At 42.0% G+C, this 27,115-nt stretch overlaps 1 protein-coding gene across 3 annotated transcripts in view; it reads left to right on the forward strand.

Moving 5' to 3' along the window:
- The window catches only part of Itpkb (inositol-trisphosphate 3-kinase B), a 100,608-nt gene that overhangs the window by 41,938 nt on the left and 31,555 nt on the right, over window positions 1-27,115 (forward strand). The gene's annotated exons all lie outside the window — the stretch shown is intronic.

A 27,115-nucleotide genomic window follows, 5' to 3' on the forward strand; every position in this document is an offset into this window, starting at 1 on the left:
TTATGGTGAGGAGCCCAGAGCTATAGACGGGAGAGGGCTTCTTTAGATGCTTATTCCATTACAGATGCTTATTCCACTTTACTATCTGTTTAAGGAGGCTTTGGGACTTGTGTTTTTGGAATCTCTTCTTACTATTTCATGTGACTTGAGAGGCAGCAGCTGGGATGATGCTCTTTTTACCCAGATGGAAAATTGGGCTGGGCTGGGGCCTATGGAAAACTTGGAGAAGCCGAGAAGCCAGGCAAACAGGATTAAAAAGAAAAATTCATTCTGAGAAGTAGCCTCATGTAATGGAAAGAGTCAGATGACTTAAGGTTGAATCTTAGCTCTGCTTCTTGGGCACATTGCTGAATTCTTCTATTTTATCATTTATAATACTCAAACATTATAGGATTTTGAAGGTCCAATGAAAATATAGTTTCATACACATAATAGACTGTCAGTAAATACTGATTGACTTGCAGATGTTTTATCCTTGTTTCCCCAGGGCTATTATTTTTCATCCTGGCTTATAGGTCACTTGTTTAGGGTTCAGCAGGTACCTGGGAATCTGCAGACTCCTGGGGAGCTCTGGGCCTGAGCCTGGTGACACTGTGTGTTCGTGATTAGGGCCATGCAACACAATGCTGCTTCCTGAGCTCTTATTGGCTTATTTTTGGTCTGGGGTAGTTCATAATTGAACTCATTAAGTACGATTATGAGGTGAGAAGGGGTAAATGGCAACACAAACAATCTCTGGAGGCAAAGTCAAATTGTTGAGATGTCATGACCGACTACTTAACATTATTATAGTATTGTGTTTTTATTAGGAAAAGTTGAAATTGGTCAGAGAACCAAGTTCTTCTAAAAGAGAGAACTTTAGGACTACCAATCTTTTTTCATTGTTTCTTCATTTTTTTTTTTTTTTTGCTCCGCCCTATATTGGGCCAACTGCATTAGCCAGACTACTGTTTTGCAAATTTGGGGGTAGAGGGGGATGTTTGCTAATTCTAGTTCCTCTCTTTCCTGCTACTGATTCAGGCTCAGGCTAAGGAGTCCATATATATTTGGGGGATTTTCTGGGGTTGATTTTAGAAAACCTGCTTACTGTGTGTGTGCAGAGATAACTCCTAGGACTGCCTCTGCCCAGCCTGGTTCTTTTCTCTTTCATTTAAAGCCTCAGGTTGAAAAGAGAATAGAAGAAACTGGTTGAATGTGTCTGAAGTTCTTTTGAAGAAAAGAAACAATTTTTTTTAAGCTATGGTAAAATAAAACATAAAATTCACCATTTTAAGAGTATAGTTCAGTAACATTAAGTCCATTCATATATAACTATCGATCCTACTATTCAGAACTCATTTAATGGTACAAAACTGAAACCCTGGGGGCTGAGGGCATATTTTAGTGGTAGAGTATTTCCTAGCATGCATGGCCCTGGGTTTAATCCCCAGCACTGCAAACAAAAACCTGTACCTTTAGTTAATAACTCCCATTCCCCAGTCCCTAGAAGCAACCATTCTACTTTCTGTCTCTATGAATTTGATTACTCTAGGTACCTGCACAAGTGGAATCATGCAGTATTTGTCCTTTTCTGTCTGGCTTATTTCGCTTAGCATGTCCTCAAGGTCCATCCATGTTGTAGCATGTCTCAGAATTTTGTCCCTTGTGAGAAGGCAGAATCATATTCCCTTGTATGTATGTACCACATTTTGTTTATCCATTTGCCTGTCAGATGACACTTGGGTTGCTTCCACCTTTGGGCTATTGTAAGGAACTAGTTTTGACGTATAGAAACAAAAGCCTGATGTCCCTGCCTCCTTGTATGGTGGGCAAGCTGAATAGACAAACCGTCCTCTGTGTGAGTGAGGTATGTTTGTAAATGTGTCTGTGTGTCCAGCTCTTTCTCAGCTGACGTAAATAGTAGGAGTATAAAAAGCTCTGTTTTTTATCTGAAGAAACTCTCCCTTCCCACTAGGCTTGTCAAAGACTCTTGATGAAAGGTAAACAGGAGGCCAGTGCTTGACGCAGGACGAGACACGTGGCAAGCGACCCAGATCAGGTTGCTCTGCTCTGAGGCCTCTCCTGAGTCAGCCTCCTGCTTGGAAGATCTGTTTATTGCTGGGTGCTGCCCTGGTGTGGTGACAGCACCAGCATTCCTATGACAGCCAGGTCCAGGACCAGTCCTGTAATTTTCTGGTTGTGTAACTTTGGCTAAGTCATTTTAGCCTCTCCAGATCTCAGTCTTTGCTTTTAAGATTTTGGGATGCATATTAAATATAACTTATCAAAATATGTTGCCCAGGACCTGGCTTATGGTATATGTTCTAAAAGCCCTTGTTTTCTTTTTCCTCCATCCACTATTAGACAGCCATTGCCTTGTAGGAGAAACCTTGTTTCATTCCCCTGTGGGAGCCCTCCACCCCAGGCCTACCACAGTGCCTGGGACGTAGAAGCACCTGCCAGTTGAATGCTTGTTAACTGTATCCTACACAATGCTATGGGAAGCAAAGATTGTTCCATAACAGGACTTTTCCAAAAACATTCTAGGCAACTACAGCCCCAGGGGAATAAGTGCATTCTCATAAGGGGAGACCACTTTGAAGAAAACCTAATTTTTTGGATGGATAAATTCTGGCTTGTTTGAGAAACAAAAACCTAATACTGACCCATTAATTTTTGGTCATTCATTGCCTCTTTGTGTGTAGAGTGCTTTTAAGAGATCATTGGTTAGGACTTTAAAAATAGGCCAGTTGTCAGTTTTGGCAAGAGAACATATCCCAGTGGCTTTAGGAATTTTTGTAAAGCTAAACATCTCTCCTTAGAGAGAACTGTTTTGAACACTAGTTGTTGAATACCCTGAGGAGGTCACAGAACAAACTCAGTCCCAAGTGAGGGGTATAGACTCTAGATATCAGTAAAGTGGGGGAAAATTTGTATGTTGGGGGAAACTGAATGGTTATTAATGGAAGCAAGGAGATGTTCAAATCATTTTTTTATGGCCCCCTGACCCCCTTCCCTATCCTTATGCATCTGTCTGTGGTTTGGCCAATGATAGGACCAGCCTCCTTGGGTAATTTGTGGCTCAGGTAGAGAAAAGGGGACGAAGATTGTTGATGTGGTTCCAAATAGGAAGGCTGAGGAGAAAGCTCTAGCATCAAAACTCTGCTCCAGCACATCTGAATGTCACACCAACCCTGTGGTCTGGGCTGCCCCTGAGGCGCCTACTAATTTTGATGGGCATCATTATTAGCATTGGGCAGCCTCTGCCTGCTTGCAGTTGCCTTGGTGATGGAGACTTTCTTGCCTCTCTTGGCTCACATTATTGTGCATTGCCAAACAGCAGAGTTAGGGTGACTCTTTTCTTGGCTTACGTGGGACCCTAAACAAATGGGCGGTCCTGGCTGACCTGGAGGTTTACATCCTGGGTCTCTAGAAACAGCTCTATAAAGCAGCTCCCCAAGGGATGTTGTCTGATTTCGTCTTTGCATTACCAGTGCCAGCATGTCACCTGTCACATACAGGGAAATGCAATTAAGAACATTCTTTACTTTTCTGGAACTATCAAGGGCTATAGAGATCTTTTATTACAATAACACCACCAGCCTGGTTTGTCATTTCAGAGGGACTCAGAACACTCTCAGGGGTGTTAATGCTTTCAGAAATAAATATTGTATCCTTTTTTCCCCTTTATTTTCGGCTTAAGCCTGAGACTTGGTATTTTTCCTAAGGAAAATTTAGGACCACTTTCTTGTTTAAAATAGGAGAAACTTATAGAAATGAACATTTCAAAAAGCTGGAGGAAAGAATTTTGAAAGTTTTTACCAAGAAGAAATAATACATGTTTGAGGAGACAGAAATGTTTAATGTGATTTAAACATTACACAATGCACCTATGTATTGAAACATCTCATGGTAGGTAGCCCATTAAAATGTACAATTTTTATCTATCAGTTAAAAATAAACTTGATTTTAAAACACAGAACCCATTCTCTGTAAATGTTATTTGTATGACATTCACATAAAACATACAGTAAAACAGAGTAAACATGTAACGTGTACAAAAATAGGGGGCAGGGAAGTTGTTGTAAAGTATGCCTTGGCTAGACTTGGCAAAGAGCCCTGAGGTCTAATGAGCAGCCCTATGCCCCTCCCAAAGTCTGTGGAACTCATGAGCTTGGTGGGTGTCTTTTTACCTCCATCTCTGTTGGTTAGGGAAGAGGACCATATGTAGGTGGCCCCTTGAAAATTAGGAGCAATTATGGTGTTGCCCAGGCTGGAGGATTTGCCCCCTCCCTGCCATTGGCATCTGTGTGGTCCTGTGTGTACCAGGAAGGTCCAAGGGAGAGGAGGTGTCTCTGGGTAGGTGCCCAACATGGTGCGGAAGCTGCTGGAACTGGGATTTTAAGGAATTTTTCAATCTTCTAGCTCCAAGTTGGCAAATTCAGAGGCAGATTCTGTTGCAGTTCTTGCTTGTGTTCCTTTCTAGTGTGTCTTTGTTGACAGAGCTGTTCTTAGGGATAGAAGGCAGAGTATAACTCCCAGGCTGGTACCTGAACTGGGAGACCAGAAACAAGGGATCTGTGTGCATAGAATCAGTGCAGACTCCAGGCCCTTGTACCCTCTTTTTAGGCTCACTTTTGGTAACTCCATGTGGACAGTGGATGAGACTTTTGTTTTCATCCAAGATTAGAAGTCGTAGGTCCTGACTCTGAGAGTGTTCTGTTCATGAGTAATTTATGGTTCTGGATCTCATGGTCTAAATATTTGGCAGTATTCTGCACTCACTATTTCTGCCTTCTCTTCTTGACCAGAGTTTATTTTGCTCCACACTGAACTTATTTCAGCTCAAGTGTAAATGACGCTATAGAAAGTTTCCTTTTTTAGGTATTCCTTTTTGCTCACTGTCTACAAATATATTAGAAGCCCATGGAAACAAATGAGTTGTGCCACATCAGTGAGGCAGGGAATTGGTCCAAGGTTATGTCACTTTCTGGAGGTTTCAGACTGAGGCAGTTGCTCCAGGGGGCTTGCTTGTCAATCTTCCTGGGCAATTACTCTTACTTTCTTTGCAAGCCTTTGGGCATGTTGAGCTCTGTCTGCTTTTTCTCTCCCCTTCCCATCACCATATAAGCTAGCCACATATAGTCCCTATGGTACTGTGGCAAGCACTCACTCACCACCCCAGGACAACCCTTAGGAAAAATGGACACACACCCAAACCCTTTGAGATATACTTTTTCAACATGGTGCATAGCTAGCTACATATTGTTTTACCAAAGAATCCCAGTTAGACAGGAGGCATATGGCCAGAAGTTATCCTTTTACCTCTGAGTAGGTACTAAGATTTCTGGCTGGTCATCTTTAATAAGGCTTATGTTGTGTTAGGTCTGTGCAGGGGTGGAGGAGGATCAGGGCCCCAGAGGATAAAGAGAGGTGTACAAGATACTTGCGGTTTCTATACTAAGCTTAAGGGTACTTGAGTAGTTTGATCCTTTTGAATTTCCCCCATTTTCTCCAAGGCGAAGTTGGATCCCCGGCTTGGAACTTGTCACTTACCACTGCAAAATGCTTGAGAGGACCTGAATCTAGTAATAGTAACTCTGTGAACCCCAAGGAATTTTTCCACTATTTTTGCGGGGGTGGGGGGCTGCTGGGGATTGAACTCAGGGGTACTCGATCCCTGAACCACATCCCCAGCCCTATTGTGTACTTTATTCAGAGACAGGGTCTCACTGAGTTGCTTAGTGCCTTGCTGTTGCTGAGGCTGACTTTGAACTTGAACTCCTCCTGCCTCAGCCTCCCAAGCAACTGGGTTTGCAGGTGTGTGCCACCGCACCCACTTTACTTTCTTTTAAAACTAATCATTTCCTCCTTTCCAATCAATTACCAGACATGCCCAGAAGTGAAATTAGGCCCACTGGATAGCTAAGGAATTGAGAGAGATTCTTTGGCCAGGAGATCCTCTCTGTGAATTCAAGGGCAGATGCTTCTGTGACCCTCCCCCTGCCTACCCACCTCCAGCACTACATTAGAGCAGACAAAACCAGTTTGGAAGCCTGCTGGCCCACATGGCTTTCCCTTGGGTTCTCCTCAGGTTCCCTGCTAAGTGCTCTGTGTGTATGTGGATGGGCTGTTCTTGTTCCTGTAGCAACTTGTCTTGTTAATCTGGGGTTGGTTTCAGCACTAATGCCTCCCATTGGTATCTTTATCTTGCCCCATTCTTCTCCTCTTCTTCCCCATGCTCCTCCATTATCAGCTATAGGACAACAGTAAGGAAAACCTTACTGTTGTCCTATAGCTCCCTGAAGCTCTCAGCAGCAAGCTGCTTCACATCTCCAGCTCTAGAGTAACCAACAAAGTGGAATTTTTAAAAATATTTATAGGCTGAGCATCCCTAAACCAAAAATCCAAAACCCAACACATTTTGAGCACTGACATGATGCCAAAAGTGGAAAATTCCACACCTGACCTCCTGTGATGAGTGGCAGTCAAAATAGACATACAAAAAATGTTGTATAAGTTACCTTCAGGCTATGTGCATAAGATGCATATGAAATAAATGAGTTTCATGTTTAGACTTAGGTTCCATTCCCAAGATATATTTTTATGTATATGCAATATTCCATAATCAGACCAAAATAATAAAAAATCCCAAACACTACTGACCTCAACTATTTTGGATAAGGGATCCTCAACTATAGTGTCTTCAGGCTTTTGTTAACTTGTATGTTCATTTTATAAACATCGAACTAAACACCTGTTACATGCTAAACATTCCAGGCTGAGTGAGTCCTAGTACCTGCCCTTGGGGAGCTGGAGGTGTTGTTGGTCATAGACTACTGAATGGCAGAAGTGGTAAGGAGGCCTAGGAGGGCAGGGCCAGAGTGGTGTGGGCACAGACAGGGAGTGGTGACTTCTGCCCCAGGGCTTGCTGGGAGGCGTCCCGTGCCAAAGCTCATCTGTGAAGGCTCTGTGGAAAAGGGGACAGGAGCAGGTGTGTACTGCTGAGTTACACTTCAGTGGCTGGACACGCAGGGTAAATACAATTCCAAACTGAAAGATCTGTGAGAATGGCCAAGAGACCAGAGAGAATTCGACAGGACCGGGAAATGGTGAGTGGGCCAGTGCTACCAGGACCTAGGAGCAGGGGTGGGGCTGAGCTGGCATGTGTGGTGTAAAGAAGGATACTGAACATTAAACTTGTCATGAATTAAATTTTGAAGTGCTACATTTAAGGCAGTTAAAATATCCTTTGGATGATAAGAGGACATGTCCAGTTTTGAAAGGGACGTTAATAGGTAACTCTGTTGTCACTGACTTCTAGATGAATACCACATTGTGTTGTCCCTGTTGAAGGACCTTTTCCCTCCAAGCACAGGGAGGAAAGTTACCTCCTTCCTTCTCTACCTTCTCCACCATTCAATGTCCTTGCAGACTTAAAAGGGAAAAATAATTCTGGTGCAGTGATGGGCACCTGTAGCCCCAGCTAGCTACTCAGAAGGTTGAGATGTGAGAATTACTTGAACCCAGGAGTTGGAGGCCAGCCTAGGCAATATAGGAAGACCCTGTGTTTTAATAAAAATATTTTTTAAAAGGAGGAGGGGGAAAGAAACAAATAGTTTCTCCTTCTCTGTGGGGAACTTTCAGATTAGCTGATTCTGGGTTCAGTATTCTGTTGCCTTGGGGGATGCTGGCCCATGGGTGTGAATGGTGGAGATCTGGAGGCTGGTTGCTATGATCAGCGAGGCAGCCCAGTGGCCTTGGCAGAGTCGGATTCTGGTTCCACCTGTGTACCTCCAGGCAAGTGGCCTGGACCCTCAGTGTTTAGGCTTACAAATGAAATCATAGATGAGAATATCATTTTAAAAGCATCAGGCCTGAGACCCTTGCATGCATTCATCTGCGTCATGTGGCTGATTGCTCCGAGGAGTTGTTTACCAGTGTCCTCTGTTGTGGAAAGTATTCCACCCGAGAAGAGGAACTCTTTAGGATCCAGGGTCAGGTTTGTATATACTACAACTGTGAGTGCCCCTCTCTGAGATATATATGTAAAATAGTGCTGATTCCTCTCCCCGCTCACTGAAGAAAGGATGCTCTGTGAACCCAAATGTAGGCACTCCATAAAGGCCCTTGAGAGAGGCCAGTGGGATCTGTAGGCTGACCGCTCTGTTCGCAGGCCGGTATTTCTTTCCTTCTGGAGAATCATGCCAGGCAGGGTGGTTGGAGAGGGTCTGGTAACAGATAAACAAGTGCTTCCCCTGCTCTGAGTTCTTTGAGGTCCTTCTTCCTTGCTCCCATGCTCCCTTCTGGTCATATTTGTGCTGCTTCCATTGCTGCCTTCTTGGTTTTGTTCCTAGTGAGTCTGGCATCAGTACATCATCCCAAGGGTGGGAAGATAAATCCAAGTTAGCGAGAATTGGGGGCCATTTTTCTCCTTTTCCAAGTTCTTTTACTCTTTTGACTAGAAATTTCCTTGCTACTCAGAAAAACAGGTTTTTCATTATGAGACATGCTGTGGGGAATTAGCAGGCTATCTGTACTTTCTTTGAAGGAAATTTAACATTGCATGCTTTGGTCCACCAATGAATAATCTATCTTTGTAAAATATTTTATGATACCCTCATTTCTTTACTTGTTTAAAAAGAAGTTTGGTAAGATAAAAGCTACGTTCTGGGGCACAGGTGTTGTAAGATGCTTGGTGGTTGAGTTTTGGTCTTCTTTCACCCTCCTTGGGCAGGTGGCTTTGCCATTTTCTCAGATGAGGAAAGAAGAGAGGCACAGAAAAGGGAGAGTGATGTGTTGCCCAAAAATCACAATTTCAGGACAAAATATCTAACCAAGGGAAATTTGAGCTTGGCTAGAACTTAGATTAATTCCAAATCTATGCTCCCTTGCTTCCACCATCCTCCCCATTTCACAGATGGCTTATGCTGTACAGCTTTCAGTAAGGTCTTTGAAATGGGTAGAGGGCAAGGAGGCAGAGCATGATAGAATGGGTTCTCAGTACTAAGACATGGATTCAAGTCCTAGTTCTGCCTGTGATGAATTCTAGGACTTTGACTAAGTCCAGGAAACTGAGATTCTGTTTCTTTAAGGGTAATTTTAATCCTTGCCATCCCCTGCCTCACAAGGCTATTTTGAGCACCACAAGAAATAATGTATGCAAAAGGGTTCTATCAGCTCTGTAGATGTAAAGGGAGAAAAGGAAGAGGAAAAGGAGAAATAGTCATGGTGGCAGCAAGTTATTTTGTGCTGGGCTATTTAGAGCATGAATGGGGAGCCATTGTTGCAGGCTTTGATGAGGCTTTTTCCTCATCCTCTCTGCCTTGGGAAACCTATTACAGATCCCCAAAGTATGTCTCTTTTAGCCAGGTTCACACAAATTTTTAAAAAACTGGTAACAGGTAGCAGTGCTGGCTGCCCCTTCTGGGCCTGGCTTCCCTCAGTACATCTTGGTAAAGGAGGAAGAAGAAGGTAGGCGTGAGTACTTGGGCAGACAGACCTGTCTTAGGCAGAATGGCATAGGATGGCACAATACAGTGTGATTGCCACCTACTTTGGGAGGTAGAACTGTTGGACTCTCCCTCTAAATATACACCTCCTCCTGAGGCAGAACTCACAAGTGACCTGGAGGTGGGGAACAAAGGCTGGAGGTGTCCTGGATGCTTGAGCAGTTGCCTGGCCTCCTCCCACACCACTTTTAGTTTCTTTTAGCTCCCGTAGCTCCTGTCGAGGAAGAAGGAATCTCCCTCACTGAAGGGGTCCCCTCGAAAGGGTACTGTCAGCCCATAGCATCTCCATCTATTTCAAACACAAGTTAATCCCAGGGGCAATTTGTTTATTCAGAATCATAGAATCATTTACTTGAGACCTAGTATGGTGTCAGACAATGTCCTAGTACAGCTAATTCTTAACCTCAGCCTTGCCAGGCAAGTATTATTATCATTCCCATTTTACAGATGAGGATGTTTAAGTGACTTGTCCTTGGTCACAAAGTGGGCAAAGTGCTGGAATTAGGATTCAAATTTCTGCCTGCTTTGCTCCCAAGGCTTTGCTCTACCTTGCCACTTCACCTTCATTGCCAATACATACAAGTCTCTTTGGGTGTTGCCTGTTCTCAAGAACCAGAATGTCTTGCTGAATGTTATTTATGTTTTTCTAGCTCTCTTAGGGCACTTTGACCAAACACCAAACCAGTGGTTCTCACCTAGGCTGCACTGAGACATGCAGGAGCTTTAACAAATCCCTGTGCCAGTCTGTACTCCATGCTGATTAAATTAGAATCTCTGGAATTGGGACACAGGCACAGTGGGTGTAAAGCTCCTAGGTGATGATGATGAGCACCTAAGGCTAAGGACCACAGTACTGCCCACCCGGCCTTCGGCTGATGATGCTCCTTTGGCTAATGGACATGTGAGCTGTCTGGAATTAATTGTGTGTGTGCGGGGGGAGGTTTGATTCATTTTTTTTTTTCAGCCAGCCCTTTAGGTGGCCTACTTACATTGCTGCTGTACCATTTCCAGATAGTTTTTTTTAATACTTATTTTTTAGTTTTTTTTTTTAAATGGATACAATATCTTTATTTGATTTTTATGTGGAGCTGAGGATTGAATACAGTGCCTCAGGTGTACTAGGAAAGCACTCTACCACTTGAGCCACAACCCCAGCCCCCCCACTTCCAGATAGTTTTGTGAGTGACTTTTCATTTAATGACATTGTTGGTCTTATAAATTACAAGCAGCATTGACCTCCCAGCTTGGACTTCTGAGACACAGATGCTGGAATATAGGCATTTTTTTGAAGGATGAGGTTGAATTATTGCCTGGAAAGTTGGAAATTGTGTTCTGCATGTTGCTAAAAATGATGGCCAGTTAGTAGACCTGTATTTGCTCTTTTTTTAGTGCCAAGGTGAGACATTTAAATATTGTTGAAGGTGGGAAAGAATAAAGCACAACTACAAATCTGCACAATGCAAAACTATGTAAATTGGGTTTAAAATAAAAGATTATGTTTAATTTTGGAATCAAATCTTTTACCTTGATGTGCATGTTTTTCCATATGCCCCAGGTAATTGCAGGAAAGCAGTCTGACATCCTTCAGGTCTCTGTTGGATCTGAGCTCTGGATTTATCAAATGCTCTACACTTGTGACTCTGTCCTCTAGCCAGGATGTCTGTGAAGCAAACTTAAGATACAAGCTCTCTTGCATAATGCCAGGCACAGGGCATGTACCCAACCCATACTAATTCCATTCCCTTCTTCCTGTGAACTAATTTAAAGATGGAGATGTCAGCAATAGTCTAACCTAAAGATAACAAAATACAGTCTAGTAAGAGGAAAAAAGGCTGGTTTTAGATGGGGCTGTTATTTCCTGGTTGGCAAGAAAGGAGCCACCTAGCTTCTCCCTGGGAACCAGCAGCAGGAACTATGGGCTGCAAAGTACACTCTTAGGTCTCTTTAGGCCACTGGGCTTGATGGCGTGAGGGGAAGCTGATGGTTAATTTTTCTGGGCAAGGCACTCAGCTTGAAAGACCACCACCACTGGCATGAATAATTTTTGCTAAATGGAGTTTTCAGAGGGCTAGACTGACCACTTAGCATTTGGGGCCTTTTTCTTGGCAAAATGAGATAACACAGCCACTTAGATTATTCACAAGTTGTGTTCATGTTGAGGGTGGGAGAGGTCTTGGCCTTAACCAAGATAGGATAGAACTTTTCCCCTTGTTTACCCTAGGGACAGGCTAGCTCTTCTGTGCCCAGATAGCTTCAACACAATGGGCAGGATGAATCCTCCAGGTGAGCAAAGGCACCTAAAATGTCTCTCTGACAGCAGTGCCTTTGACTTTGGCTTGAGTTGCATCTCAAACTAGGCTGGGTCTCTGAGAAGTTCCTATCACAGAAGTCGGGCTTTTGTCCCTGCTGAAAAACCTGATCATCTTTTTTTTTTTTTCTTTTCTTCCTTCCTCTCCCTACTGTGGGGTTGTTGCTTTCCTTTTTCATAAGAATCGTGAATAACTTCATACTAATCCTGGTAAAGGTGCCTCGTTCCCCAGCTGTTCCCGGGGTGGGGGTGTGTGTGGGGGAAAGCCCTAAACCATTTAGCATTTCCTCTTCTAGGGGAAAAGGTGACATATTCTGCTGCTTTTGTTTATTCGCGGGTGCCCAACTCCCACTTTTAAATAGGTTTAAAACTATACTGCCTTTCAGATCTCAAGGAAGGCGAATTAAATTTCAGGAGTGCGGCTACTTTCAGAGTCTCCCTGATTCGGGACTTTGGGTCGCCCGGCTTCGCTTGCTCCGCCTCATCCTCCTAGCGCTCTGGCCCTGTCCCACTTGCTTCTCCCCATGCTCCGCCCCGCCCTCCACGTCCTGCGTCATGGAAAGGCGGGGCGGGGCCGCGCTCCTGTGGTCGCGGGAGCCGGGAGGCGTGCTATGGCCCCTCCGCTTGCAGAGTGGGGAAGCTCCATCCTGATCCCTGTCCGGGACCGCGGTAGGGTTGACCCCAAGCTGTCAGTAATCCGTGTTAAAGTCGGAGGTGGTGGGTCTTCGTGAGGTGTCCGCATCAGTAGGAAGACTACAGAATCTTCGGACAACCCCCCCCCCCCCCCCCTTCTGCGTGGCCATCACTTTAACCCTCCTTAGGTTTTCTTCCTGCTTGGGAAATGAGAGCTTTTACACTAATAAAAGGGATTTTCCAGAAGTCACACGCTTTCTTAATCCTGTCTCTGGAAAAACAGAATTTAAAACAAATAACCTTTATTTAAAAAATGTTATATGTACATTGTGATAACAGGATAAGTCCAGAAGACTATACAGTGAAAATCACCTATATTTACCCTCTTAGATTTTCCCTTACCATTGAAAACAAAAACAAAACAAGAACAACAAAAAACTGCTTTTATATTGTCAAAGTTAAATTTTAAGTATATTGTTTTTAGTTGCTTTCCTTTTACATAAAAATCGTGGATAATGAAGAACATGTTCATTCTCATATCTTTCACCTTCAACCACCAGTTGAAAAGGGAAATAGAACATTGACTTAAGTTAGTCCTCACAATTTAATTTTTTTTGGAAACCATCCCAGGACCACGGGATTTCAGAGTTCAGTAATATTTTTGAGTTTATGTGGCTAATCCTTCCATTTTCTGGACCTCTGCTCAAGTGAAATGACTAGCTTGGGGTTGCCAGATTAGCTGCAGAAGAACCCATATTTCTGCCTGCAAAGTCAGACTCCTCCCCAAACTGTAGGAACCCGAATTATCACAGCTCACTTTTTAGGTCATATTTAAAATAAGATCAAAGGCAGAGAAGAGAGGAGACAAGGCAGTCACATTAGAAAAGGGGCAGTTTTTCTTGGAATTTTGGTACATTTTCAATTCCTTTTTTACAAATGAAGCAGAGTGATGTTTTCTAAAATACTGAACAGATAGATGCTGCCACCATTGGAAGCAAACACCAGCAAGGAGATATGTTGAGAGGCAAAGAATTCTGCCTTAGAGAGGGACCCATATCTTTGGGACAGATGCACCAGTCCCCTGAAGATGTTGGTTCTGTGACTAGGGCCAAGTGCTGACACCTATATGCCTTCCCTTACAAGCCTGCACTCTGCACAACCAATTTTCCTCCTGTGTCAACAGCACCTAGCAGAGACTTGCTCCCTGGGTTTCACTTCTTGGCATTTGCTCTACTTGATTGACACCTCTGTCTTTTTGGGGAGGCCTCACTCTTCACACAGGAAACCTCCTTCCTGAGAGCAGAGCTTGACCTAGAATAAGTCCACTGTGAATGTAATTGTTGAAATCATGTAAAAACCTCATCAAGCCTTTGCCCAGTGCCGGCTCTTTTAGGAATAGATAAATCACCCCCCCCCCCCAACAGGGACTGATCCTGGTGATAATAATAAACTGGTAGTGTTTAGTACTAGACACTTTACCTATTAATACTCAGGTGTCCTGGACTCATTTTACTTATATAGAAACTGATGGGGACAGGGACAAGTTCACCTGAAGTTACACAGTTAGGAAATGACAGAGGTAGAATACTTAAGCCTCCAGAGACCGTGTTTCTAACCTTTAGACTAGATTAGATTAGTTGGCTTCCTGCCAGGACCCCAGGCCCTTTGTGGCAGCATACTCTTAAGAGACTTGTAGCCATCTGCAGGAGATTTTATTTTTTTCTTCTTTGAGTAAGAGTCTGGGGGCTCCCCTAAGTGTGCATGACCACTAGTTTTTTCTGTCATTTTATTTGATTTTCCATAGGCTATTTTGTCCAGTTTAATAACTGTCATTTAGGTATCCATCTTTTGTAAAAAGAAAAAAAAAAAAACGAAACTTTTTTTTTTTTTTGTAAGAATAAAGTTCTAAAAATAGTCTTTGTTAGCTTCCATATCTTGGTTTGGCATTTGGACAAATGTGACCAGAGAGTATATTCTGGAGTTGCACAAAACTATCTAAATCTAGACCCTGCTATTGACTGGTAACATGTCTTTTTTTCTTTTTCATTCCTTCATTTTGCGTTCAAAGTATTCAAGTATTGCCTGCATAGATGTATCACAGCAAGTGAAATAGTACAAGTGAAAATACCTGAACAAATGAAATAATACATTTTAAAGAATATAAAGATGTTGCCACTCATCTCCCCCTCAATCCTGACCTTCTTAATCAGTGTTAGCTACATTCTTCTCCTGGAAAATTTACTTAATTTCTCCAAGATTGTTTCTTATCTGCAACAGAAGGGTGGTGCCCACTTCTGTACAGGACTGAAGGTGGTATATGTACACGCGTATGTTAATGGTTGTGATCAGGTGGAAGGAGCATAAGTGTATTATAGCTGCAGTAAGTTGCATCTTCAGCATGAAAGAGAGGTTCTCCAACTTTCCCCTTACTTTGTTTTTCTAGGTTTCTCTAGCTTGCAACCTCTGGTGCAATCCAAAGCCCAAAGGTATTGGCAGGGATGGTACTGCTTGACTCTGAGTTGGACCCAGAAGGGGCAGGGGGTGGAGGTACATCCAGGGTGGGTCTGAGTTCCAGGGCTTCTAATCTTGGTGCTAGGCATGTCTGAGGTTCAGATGGGGTCCGAGAGCTGAGGAGGAAGGAGAGGTTGCTTGAAACCCCTGTGTACTCAGTTGGTTGCTCTCCTTCTCTGGAGGAAACCTCACAGTTCACCTGCTTTTCTTCTGCACTTCTTTCTGCTTCCTCCCGTTTGACACAAAGGGCTGTCCCCAGCCCTGGTGGCATCTTGCCTGGGTTGCTAATAATAGAGTAGGGTACATCTGCCAGGCAATGAAGCAGAAGGCCATCCCAGCTCTGCTCTTTCGCACTGATCCTGGCAGACTTCTGTGGGCTGGATTGGTAAATATCCTTGTGAGCAGAATAAGTCTTTGTGTGTCCTGGAACTGGAAGGGCTGATGGGGATGTCTTTGGCTTCAAGATCTTAGCTGAACAACGTTTCATATACCTCTAGGCTTCCAAACCATCCCCAGGGCAGGGAAGAGAGGGTTTGCAGGTTTGGAGAGAAAGCTGTGGGAACTGGAAGGGTTCTAGGAGAGTATGTTTAATTTGTACCTGAAAGGCAACATGGCACAGTTATGTTGATTCTTTTTCAGGGCTCAAAAGCCAAAAGAAGAATAGTAAAAGCTCTGCAATTTTCCTCTTATCCCCCAAGCTTACTATCCAATTCAGTAGGTTGCTTATGCAGCTTGCTTGGGGAAACATTGTTAAAAATTATTTAAGAATACTGAAGCAGCTACCTAAATTATTTCCAAATCAAGATGTGATTTTAGTCTTCTTATGAATTAGAATAAAATACTTCCAGACTTCTGGGCTGTTCTCAAGGCAATTTTGCTAGATAACAATAACTTGCACTTAGGACCTGTTTTGTGGTTGCAAGGTACTTTCACATCTGTTTTCTCACTTGGTGTCATGATAACCTTGGGATACGGGCAGGGCATATTTTCTTGTTATCCCTAGTTTGCAGAAGAGGAAGCCAAGGTTTTTAGGAGGTTGAGCCACTGCTCAAGGTCACATCAGAGTGAGGGATGGAGTGGCAGAGAGGGCCATCCAGCTGTCTTCCCTAAATCATCTTGCCCCACACTGAGATGAAATAGCAGGGAGCCTCTGGGACCTACAGTCCCTTTTAACTCTTATATTAAAGAACTCCTCAGGGTTCTTAGTGAGTTGTGTGCACATGCTTGGAGTGGCTTTTCTGAATTGCCATTCTCTGCTTCCTTAGAATTGCTGTGTTAATATTGAAACCAAGATGGCTGGCTTTTACCCATCAGACTTACCCTTTTATTGCAAAGTGCCAGAGTAGTATGAAGTAGGCTGGGAGTGTACCTGATTATTCTTTCTACATTGCTTTGAACATCAAAATTATCTTCAGATAACTGAGTTAGAAGACTGTATTCAAAAGTCATCATACAGCAGCCAGATGTTCATTTTACTAAATGGAAAATATGACTCAGACCTGAAGTTAGCCTGACCCTTTAAGCAGGCAAATTAGCCATTGAGAATGAAGTCTTTGCTTTTGGATTATAGAGAATGTAGGAGCAGGGATCCCAAGTTCCAGTGGTTTGGTTGAGTCCTCCCTACTTCTGTTATTTGGACTTGCTTTTGCTCTGACCAGACACTAGAAGATATTCTACTGAAAGTGTGCCAAATTTCTGATGGGGCTCAGAAGGGTAACTGGAAGAGTACTTGAGTGGCACTGTAGCTGAGGGGATGATATTGAGGAGCAAGGTAGAGACTCAAGAAAACTATGTACATTCTTTGCTCTTAGTTATTGGATGAACCAGCATTTGTACATGAGAGCTTTATCTGTACTCATTCCATGTGATCCTCACAGTGCTCAAGGATGTGAGCAGAGCAGCGAATACCATCCTATCATACAGAGGAAGTAGACACTAAGAAGCAGGAAGGTTGAGCAATTTGCCCACAGTTCTACAGCTAGTAAATGGCAGAGCTGGCACCAAAACCCAGGTCTGTTGGCCCTTAACTGTTCTTTGCAGGATGCCATCCAGGCTTCTTCCCCTTCCTTCCTTTCCCCACAGCTCCCCAGTGGCTCCTAGCCATCCAGCTGGCTAGTGGTAAGGGAAGTGATAAAGAAAACTTTTCCAGTTCGGATATGTTTCTGGAAACAAGTGAACCCATATCTATGTCCCGATCTGTGCTTAGGATTTGGGGGATGATCTGACTGAACCTTGATACTTAGCTTAGGACCTCCTGAGAGTGCTTATGTAAGTGTTTCCAGTGTGGCCAGCTTCTTGAAGGCTGCTAATGGAAAGTAGTAAGAGTTCCATTTTCCTGTTTCAAGCAAGCATTTCCCCCTTGGGTTATAGCAACCACTTCCTCCTCAGCACCCAGTGGGACATGGGTAAACACCCATTACAGCAGAGTATTCCCTTCTGAGAACCTCACTGGGTTCCTTTTTTTTTTTCTCTTTTTAAAAGTCTTTAAACATAGTGGGTTTTGCAGGACAAGTCTGCTTCCCCTCTGGTTTAGAGTTTTCAGAGTCTTCTACAGTGGCCTTGGAAACAGAAAACCCACACAGAGGTCAAATGCAGTTCCCCCATTGTTTTGTCATTCTGCTCTGTTTGGGAGGGAACTGGGCTGGGGTCACCTTGGTAGGAATGTGGAGTCATTAACCATTATGGAGAGTACTGGATCAGCCAAAGGCTTGTGGGTAAACAGGAAGGTGACAGATTTGGCGGGTCATTAAGAATGGTCAGAACACTAGAATAGTGGTTCTGAAAGTGGGGACAGGGAACAGAGCAGGCCTGGTGGGCAGGTACTGAGAAAAGGAAACAAATAAGGATTGTGAAGAAATTGGAAGGGCATGAGGGATTTTGAGAAAAGATGATTAAAGGATTTGAAGAGCATCGTTAATTTTAGATCTTTTAAAATACTTGTCATTGCTCATTTGGGATCTAAAACAAACAAACAAACAAACAACAACAAAAGAAAAAAATCTTCTAAATCCACCCTAGTTTTTCTTAGAGCCTTGAAGTCCATGGAATGCTATCACCAGAAAAATCATTGTGGTGTGGAATTTTGTTACTTCTGAATTTATAGGGTGGCAATTGAGATCAAGTTGGGGAATGGAGGAGTTTGGAGCATATATGGGCCATAAAAACCTTTCACCACTGTCTCTTAGCCAAAAAAGGGGAAAATAAGTCAAGCCACCCTTTGTGTGTTTGTGCTTAACCTTTATGCATTATTTCACAGAACAATGAAAGAGTGGGTCCCTGAGCCTATCTGTCAGGGATCTCTCAGCAGCATAAGCAGGAGCTTCCTGCAGCTCTGACGGATTTACTAGACTGTCCAGATATAGAAACTTAAATTGCAAACTGGCTTGTCGTGTTTCTTGCTTTGTGAAGACAGATGATAAAATTGAAAAGCCAGGAAATGTAAACATTTAACATGTATCTAATGTATATGGATGGGTCAGTCTTTATCTACACAGTGTCTGTAGTTTGTGTTTATACTATGCCGTCCTTACCTCCTATATCTGCTCTATATCTAGAAGCTTCAGAAAGACCTACCTAAGATGCTAGGGAATTTCAGAGGATCCCTTTATAAGTGAGAGTTTTATAGGTGAAAGCAAGATACACAGATACAAGATACAGAATACAAGCAAGATCCAAACAGAGATACACAGGCCCACTTTTTCCCAGAAATATCTCAGTACTGGAAACGTCATTATCACTTTCACTACAGGTTGGAATTGGGCAGCGCTTGTTGCCCACCTGGTTGCTGAGATTGTCTTTAGACCAACCAATGGCCTTGTGTTAGCTTTCCTTAAATCATCTCCCCCTCTAAGCAAGACAGAGCCTATGTTTGCATGGTTTGTCCAATTCATCTATTTTAAATGGGACTTTCTAGAAGAATGTCCTTGCCTTACACTTGGTACTATCTAATGCATGCTTATCACTTTCACAAGCAGGATTCCAGTTAGGAAGGGCCATCATTCTGGGTATGACAGGTTTTGATTTTTAATTACTGGAATTGAGGCACAGAAGCCAAGGGCAAGATCTCTACCTGGGCCTATTTCCCTTCCCAAGTTCACATCTGTCTTAGGAGCTGCAGTGTGAAGACAGTGAGGTTGCTGCCCAACCTAAGTAAATCTGAGATCCATTCAGTGATACTGCCTCCCACCGAGGAAGGACATATACTTCTTTATAGCATACCTGGCACGATGCTCCCCACCCCTGCCTGTGGACCAGTTCTTTATCTGTGGCACAAAAATGCTCTTCCCACTTCTTTATTGGCCTTTGAAGGCATTTTCTTTCAACAGATCACACCTCCAGTTTGAAGGATTACTAAAACAGAACATGCTCCTCATGAAAGAGCCCTGGTCTAAAGTAAAGGGTTAAAAAAGAAATCCATCTTCTTTTCTCCTTTGGACAGTTATAGTGGCCTCACATCTGATCTTTGTTGTTTTCACCCTTTCCCATCTGCTTTCTGTTCCCCAGGTTCACTCTACACACAGGCAGAATGATCCTTTAGAATGTAAGCTGGATTATGACACACCTCCCTTAAAACACTTCCTTGGCCTTCCACCTCACATAGCATCCCAAATCCTATTAACAGCCTGGAAAACTGTGCAGGTACTGATCTCTTTTTATTCCACCACCCCTTTTGCACACTCCATTCATACTCCATTTGCTGTTCCTACCAGCTTTTAAACTTGCCAGCACACCCAGTCTCAAGGCCCAGGTTTTTGGCCGTTCCCTCTACTGCCTTTCCCTTCTCCAGTGCGTGGTCCAGCCCCACATTTCCTTCAGAAAAGGCCCATCAAAGACATCATACTCTTCTCATCATACCCTCCAGCTGCTCCCTTTTCTTCTACCTGACTTTATTTGTCTTCAAAATATTTATTGCCACCTGATGCAATATATGCTTATTTATCATCTCCTCCCTCCATTTACAAGGGAAGCTGCTTCAATGGTAGGGACTGTGTTGTGCTCACTGCTAAATCCTTCACACCTAGAATGGTGGCACATCTGCAAATATTTGTCTAACAGTGAATGAATGAATGAATGAATGAATGAATAAACAAACGAATCCATGAGCAATGACATTTGTTAAGTCTCTTTATTGAGTACTGAGTTTCTAGTAAAGGGTACAAAGATATCATGAACCCTGCTCCCAAGCTGCTCACTGCTTTGATCTTTTTTTTTTTTTCTTTGTGGAAGGATTTCCTATGTAAGTAACTTCCCATTCCTGTTCTTGCCATGCTTTTGAATGTTGGAAAAGTCTCCTTCACCTTATGGTTCTAGATGTCTGTTATCAAAATGGCCCTTCACTAGTGTTCCTAGGTGTCTAGAGCAGTCAGCCCATTCAGGGAACTTTTCAGTCTTCACCTTGTGGAACCTTCATAGAGGGGAAGGAAGCTCTATTGCTCCCTCAGATGAAGGGAGCTTTTGGAGGGGACCATGTTCTCAGAGCAGATACAGGAAGAGGCACCAAAGGAGCTGAGTGAGATATGGCTGCGGTTTCTTCATGTCATCTGTTTATTTGGTGATCTGTATAATTTTTAAATTGTAAAAGTAAGCTAACCACAGTACATAAAATTTGAAAATAAAGAGAAAGAACATCTATTAGTATAAACTTACCATCAAAACTAAGCATGTGATTCTGTTGCTTATTAATTAATTGGTCAGTTTATATTTTACTTGACTCAAAAAGGATTTGAGGATGCTTACACATTTACTTGCATGCAGTACAATGGAATATAAATCAATAGGGATCAAAAGTTCAAATGGTTTATTAAAGTCAGTTTAAAATTAATGTGCAGGAATACCTACTACTGCAACCATAAATTTGTTTATTTCTACTCAATCTTTGAAGTATGTCCATTTGGGGGCTGGGGGTTGAACACTGTGGAAGAGTATTTGCCTAGTATGTGTGAGACTCTGGGTTTGATTTCCAGCAGTGCAAAAACTAAAATATAAAGTATGTCCATTTTTCATAGCCCATCCCTCTCTTCCCCCATTGTAGCAAAAATTTCCATGTTTCTTTCTAATCTTTATCATTAAGGACTGAATGATCAATCCCAAGGATGTACCCATAATTTATTTAGTCATTCCTCTATTGTTGAATGTTGGGCTATTTTCAATACTATTGTTATTAGAAACAATGGCTTAATTAACATTTTTGTGCTTGTAACTTTTTCCATATTTTAAAGTATTTCCTTAAGTAGATTTCCAGAAGTAAAATAAGTAAATGAAAGGTTGAGACATTATTATGGGCCTTGAAACATATTCCTGAGCTGTTTTCCCAAAAGATCATGGCATTTGGGATGTGTCCCAACAGTGTATTTGTGTACATCCTGCTGTAATCTTCTCACCATCAATAGTCTTTATTATTTTTCTGTTTTTGTGAATTTATTACGCAGTTTATTGTTTTCATTATATGTATGTTGAATCATATGGATGTAATCAGGTTATCTATTGGCATCTTACAGTTTTTCTTAGGCATTTGCTTGATTCTTTATATTCAAAAATCTCTTTAAACCTTCAACCATAATGTTTTATAAGACAATTTCTCCAGTTTATTTGAATTTTGCATTGGTTTGCAGATTTTTTTTGCTTTTGATTCTTAGAAGTATTACATTTTGGAGAGTCAGAGTTCATGGTAATTTTGTCATTTATCAAGAGTTGATTCCAAGTTCATTAGCCCAAAGTCAAGGCCTTTGCTGATCTTCACTTAGTTATTCCAGAAACTTCCCCTTCTGTTCTATTAACACCTTCTCATCAGAAATCTGAACCAGTGGAATATCTAGTAGATGATTTTTAAAAAATATTCCCCTCTTCTGTAGTGACAAATTTATTTTCAGTAAATAATTGAGAAATAAAACAAATAATAATGGTTAGAAAAGAAATACAAGCAGTGAAATTTTTCTGTTGTTGAATTTTGTGTATATGATCATGCCAGTAAAAAAAGGGGGAAGGGTTAGTAATGGATTTAATACTTGATAATCACATTATGCTTATTTTGGAAAATTATACTTACATATATTGGTCTATAGCAGTGATTAATAAGAATCCTACAGTTTCAGTTTCTGAATCTTCTGTAAACTTGTCAGACTTCATGAAAGTCTGTCTTCTTTGTGTTTTCAACACATTTAGTAGACAGAACCAGATTTGTCAATCTCCTCCCATAGATGGTTGTAAAGTATTTTTTATTCACACTCATTTTGAAAAGTTTTTCACTAAAAAGCAACAGATATACAAGTAGATTTAAAAAAAATCTTAAACATAAAGGAGATCTGGCAAAAATTAACAAAAATGCCATGACACAATAAATTCCAGATGTTGCAATACTGTCCCTGTCTTTAGTTCATCAGGATTTTAACGGTCTCTGCTGTTGAAAAGTTTAAAACACAAATTGAAACTCCCAGTGGTCTCCTCAGGTGACAGGATGGGTGCAAGAAAATCAGGCTCAATGTTTTGTCCTTATAATGCCTGTGCCTCCACTTTTATGTCTGATCTGGGCATCTAGTTCAGGAACATGTAATAACACAGGATCTGGGTGACAAGCCACACTAGAGTGAGCTCTGTTGATATAGAATCCTGTGAACCTCTCTTGAACATGGGGAACTGAGTCTGTGTGTCAGTGGCTGACTATAACTGCAAGTTCTCTGAAAGAACTTCAGTATAGAATTTAATATTTGTTCAAGGACAGGTAATAAGTCCATGTGAATTCAAAGCTTACATATATTATTAAAAGTCTATGGCTGAGGGCTGGGGTTATGGCTCAGTGGTAGAGCACTTGCCTAGCATGTGTGAGGCATACTAAAAAGTCTATGGTTGGGAATGTAACTTAGTGATAGAGCCCTTGCTTAGCATGGTGAGGCACTCAAAAGAGAAAAGTTTAAAGTAGAAAGTAGCGCAGTTGTTAAGGATTAGTCAAAATGTTGGGTGAGCTGGAATATGTTAATTTGAATTGTCTGCTAGTCATGATGATAAAAGTCTATCAGTTTTAGTATTGTTTTAAATTCCCTGTAGGCAATGTACCCTCTTATCTCCTGCCTCTGCAGCCAGCTGCTTCTTTGGCCATCCCTGCCTGCCGAGCTGTGCTGCTTGCTATTCTCTGTGTGCCTTTCTGTTTTTCTGCTTTGGCTCTTGCTTTTCCCAGGCCTAAAATCCTACCCTCAGTCTCTACGCTTACACATACATGCTATCCATCTTAGCTTTCAAGATTCAGTTTAAATACCACATTTTCCATGAAACTTCCTTAATTTATCCCCCTTCTTCTGAAGTATTACCCCCTTCTGATTTCCTGTAGCACAATATCTGCACTTTTCTTTACAAAAATCATTACTTATTTTTCTACCCTCCATTTCAGTTCTTGAGGCCCATGTTCATCCTATTAGTGAATGGTGGGCCTCCCAGGATTTAGGCCTGAACTAGAACACAGTCTAGATTTGAATGGATAAATTACGCAATGTGGTAATGTGCAAAAGGAAGGGAAAATAGGCAGCAAGGGCCACTGGAGTTCCTAGACAGGAGGAATGAGTGAAGGTTGTCATAGTCAGAAAGGGGTTGGGAGCCTGGGGAGAGCCTAGCAGGATGGGTTTGCTCTCCCTAGGTGTAGACACCTGTGGAGGGAAAGGATAAGGAAGAGCAGGTGGCCTGCTGTTCAGGCAGCACTGAGGTTCTTCCCTAGCTCCTTCTCTGCTGAGTTGTGGTCCTGGGTAAGTCCCTTCCACTCCCTGGGCGTTGATGGATGTCATTACCCTAGGTATATGTATGACTGCACAGATGGTGGGACACTACATTGTGTACAACCAGAGAAATGAAAAGTTGTGCTGCAATTGTGTACAATGAACCAAAATGCATTCTTTTGTCATATATACCTACTTATATATATTTATTTATACCTACATATATATTTATTTATTTGTTCTAGTCAGTTATACATGACAGCAGAATGTTCTTCGATTAATTGTACACAAATGGAGCAGAATTTTTCACTTCCCTGGTTGTACCCAAAGTAGGGTCACACCGTTCGTGCAATCATACACATACCTAGGGTAATGATGCCCATTTTATTCCACCATTTTTCCTGCCCCCATGCACCCTCCCCACCCTTCCCTCCGTTTTACCCAAGGTTCCTCCATTTTTCCCATGCCCCAGCCCCCCATTATGGATCAGCATCCACTTATCAGAGAGAACATTTGGCCTTTGGTTTCTTGGGATTGATTTACTTTGCTTAGCATGATATTCTCCACCTCCATTCATTTACCTGCAAATGCTATAATTTTATTCTCTTTTAATGCTGAGTAATATTTCATTGTGTATATGTACCACAGTTTCTTTATTCATTCATCCATTGAAGGGCATCTAGGTTGCTTCCACAGTTTAGCTATTGTGAATTGAGCTGTTTGAACATTAATGTGGCTGTGTTATTATAGTATGCTGATTTTAAATCCTTTGGGTATAGACTGAGGAATGGGATAGCTGGGTCAGACGGTGGTTCCATTCCAGGTTTTCTAAGGAATCTCCATACTGCTTTCCAGATTGGTTCCACCAATTTGCAGCCCCACCAGCAGTGTATGAGTATGCCTTTTCCCTCATATCCTCGCCAACATTTATTGTTGTCTGTGTTCTTGATAACTGCTATTCTTACTGGCATGAGATGAAATATTAGAGTAGTTTTGATTTACATTTCTTGAATTATTAGAGATGTTGAACATTTTTTCATATATTTGTTGATCGTTTCTATATCTTCTTCTGAGAAGTGTCTGTTCAGCTCCTTAGCCCATTTATTGATTGGGTTATTTGTGGGGTTTTTTTGGTGTTAAGTTTTTTGAGTTCTTTATATATCCTGGAGATTAGTGCTCTATCTGACGTGCGTGTGGCAAAATTTTGCTCCCCAAATGTAGGGTCTCCCTTCACCTCATTGATTGTTTCTTTTGCTGAAAAGAAGCTTCAGTTTGAGTCCATCCCATTTATTAACTCTTGGTTTTATTTCTTGCACTATAGGAGTCTTGTTAAGGAAGTCAGGGCCTGATCAGACGTAATGAAGATTTGGGCCTACTTTTTCCTCTATTAGGCGCAGGATCTCTGGACTAATTCCTAGGTTTTTGATACATTTTGAATTGAGTTTTGTGCATGGTGAGAGCTAGGGATTTATTTTCATTTTGCTGTGTATGGATTTCCAGTTTAACCAGCACCATTTGTTGAAGAGGCTATCTTTTCTCCAATGTATATTTTTGTCTAGTATAAGATAATTGTATTTATGTGAGTTTACCTCTGTGTCTTCTATTCTGTACCATTGGTCTACAAGTCTATTTTGGTGCCAATACCATGCCGTTTTTGTTACCATAGCTTTGTAGTATAGTTTAAGATCTTGTATTGTGATGCCTACTGATTCACTCTTCTTGCTAAGGATTGCTAAGGCTAATATGGGTCTCTTATTTTTCCAATTGAATTTCATTATTGCTTTTTCTATTTCTATAAGGAATGATGTCAGAATCGCATTGAATCTGTGTAGCACTTTGAGTAGTGTGGCCATGTTGACAATATTTATTTTGCCTATCCAAGAGCATGGGAGATCTTTTCATCTTCTAAGGTCTTCTTTAATTTCTTTATTTAGTGTTCTGTAGTTTTCATTATAGAGATCTTTCACCTCTTTTGTTAAGTTGACTCCCAAATATTTTGTTTTTTTTGAGGCTATTGTGAATGTGGTAATTTTCCTAATTTCTCTTTCAGAGGATTCATCACTGATATATAGAAATATATTTGATTAATGAGTATTGATTTTATATCCTGCTACTTTGCTGTATTTGTTTATTAATTCTGGAAGCTTTCTGGTGGAGGTTTTTTTTTTTTTTTTTTTTGGATCTTCTAAGTATAGAATCATGTTGTCAACAAATAATGATAGTTTGAATTCTTCTTTTCCTCTACTTTCTATCATTTAACCCTCTCCTTATCTCTCTACTGAGAAGCCCATTGGTAGCTGGCCCTCCATGGTCATTTCTGTCATTTCTTTCTCTTTTGGCAGGCTGGTGGGGAAGAGAGAAGATGGCCACACCTTTGGGTCAACACTCAAAATACAGTTGGCTGGTGCACTATGAAATACCAAGACTTTCCTCTGGCATTTTGAGTGTTGAGTTTCATGGCCAACATGTTTGACTTCCTCCTAGGCCTGCCTTAAAGGTTCCCCTGAGAATCTCCTTGCCCAGGCTGGGTCATAGCTGGCAATCCCAAATGCCATGTGCCCCCATTTATAAATTCCCACCTTGGAGGCAGGTCAGTCAGAGTCGTGCACTATGCAGCTGCTATGTGAAGATATTCCCCTTTCCCTACTGAGCAGCCAGTAGAGCAAGAAAGACTGGGTCAGGTGGATTTGGTGGTCTGTGTGCTTTATCCTGTAGACCTTGAATGGTCACGTCTGACTTTGCATGTGGTATAACATTCAGTTTCCCAAGCACTTCCTTGCCTCCCTGCCCAATCCTGCGTACAGTTTAACAGATGTTGCATGGCTGTGCGTTTTCATCTCTGTTTGCGTCCCAGCAAATCAGGTGACTTGACTACATTTATGTGGCCTGTAAGAAGACCACAGTGGAAGTCTTATGGCTTTCCTCAGCATTTTCCTTTGTCTCTAAATCCAGTGGCTAACTCCAGATGCTGTCAGAGGCCAGCTGACAGAGAAAGAGCATCCCAAGGTGCTGCTGCTCAGCTGCGGCCCTTCAAAAAGGCATTGGAAATCTGGATTTTTTAAATGTTGGCAATGAATTTAGAAAAAAATTAAAACTGAAAAAAGAATGTCTGCTGTTCTTTGACATGAACCTTTTCCCTCTATCATCTGGTCACTTGTTGCTGATGGATTTTTCGATCCAGGCTTAGGGGGAGCTTTGCTGGCTGGTTTTTCTGTTAAGGGGAAAGGAAAGAAGTAAGTTTGGGAAAAGGGAAGAGGAAACCGTTTGAGGGTTTTCTGGTCCCTTCACATCCTGCTGGCCAAGTGGTGTGTACATAGCTCAGCTGCCTGCATTCCCAGGGCACATACTTTCCATTTTCCTCGGTCACCCTGAATTCTGGAATTCTTTGGCAGTTTATTGACTTGCTTCCTTTTCCGAAAATTGAAGTGACGACTGTTTAAAACTATTTTTCTCCATGTGGGTTTTTCCTTGGT

The sequence above is a fragment of the Marmota flaviventris genome, chromosome 12, assembly GCF_047511675.1.
Source record: "Marmota flaviventris isolate mMarFla1 chromosome 12, mMarFla1.hap1, whole genome shotgun sequence".
Classification (NCBI taxonomy): domain Eukaryota; kingdom Metazoa; phylum Chordata; class Mammalia; order Rodentia; family Sciuridae; genus Marmota; species Marmota flaviventris.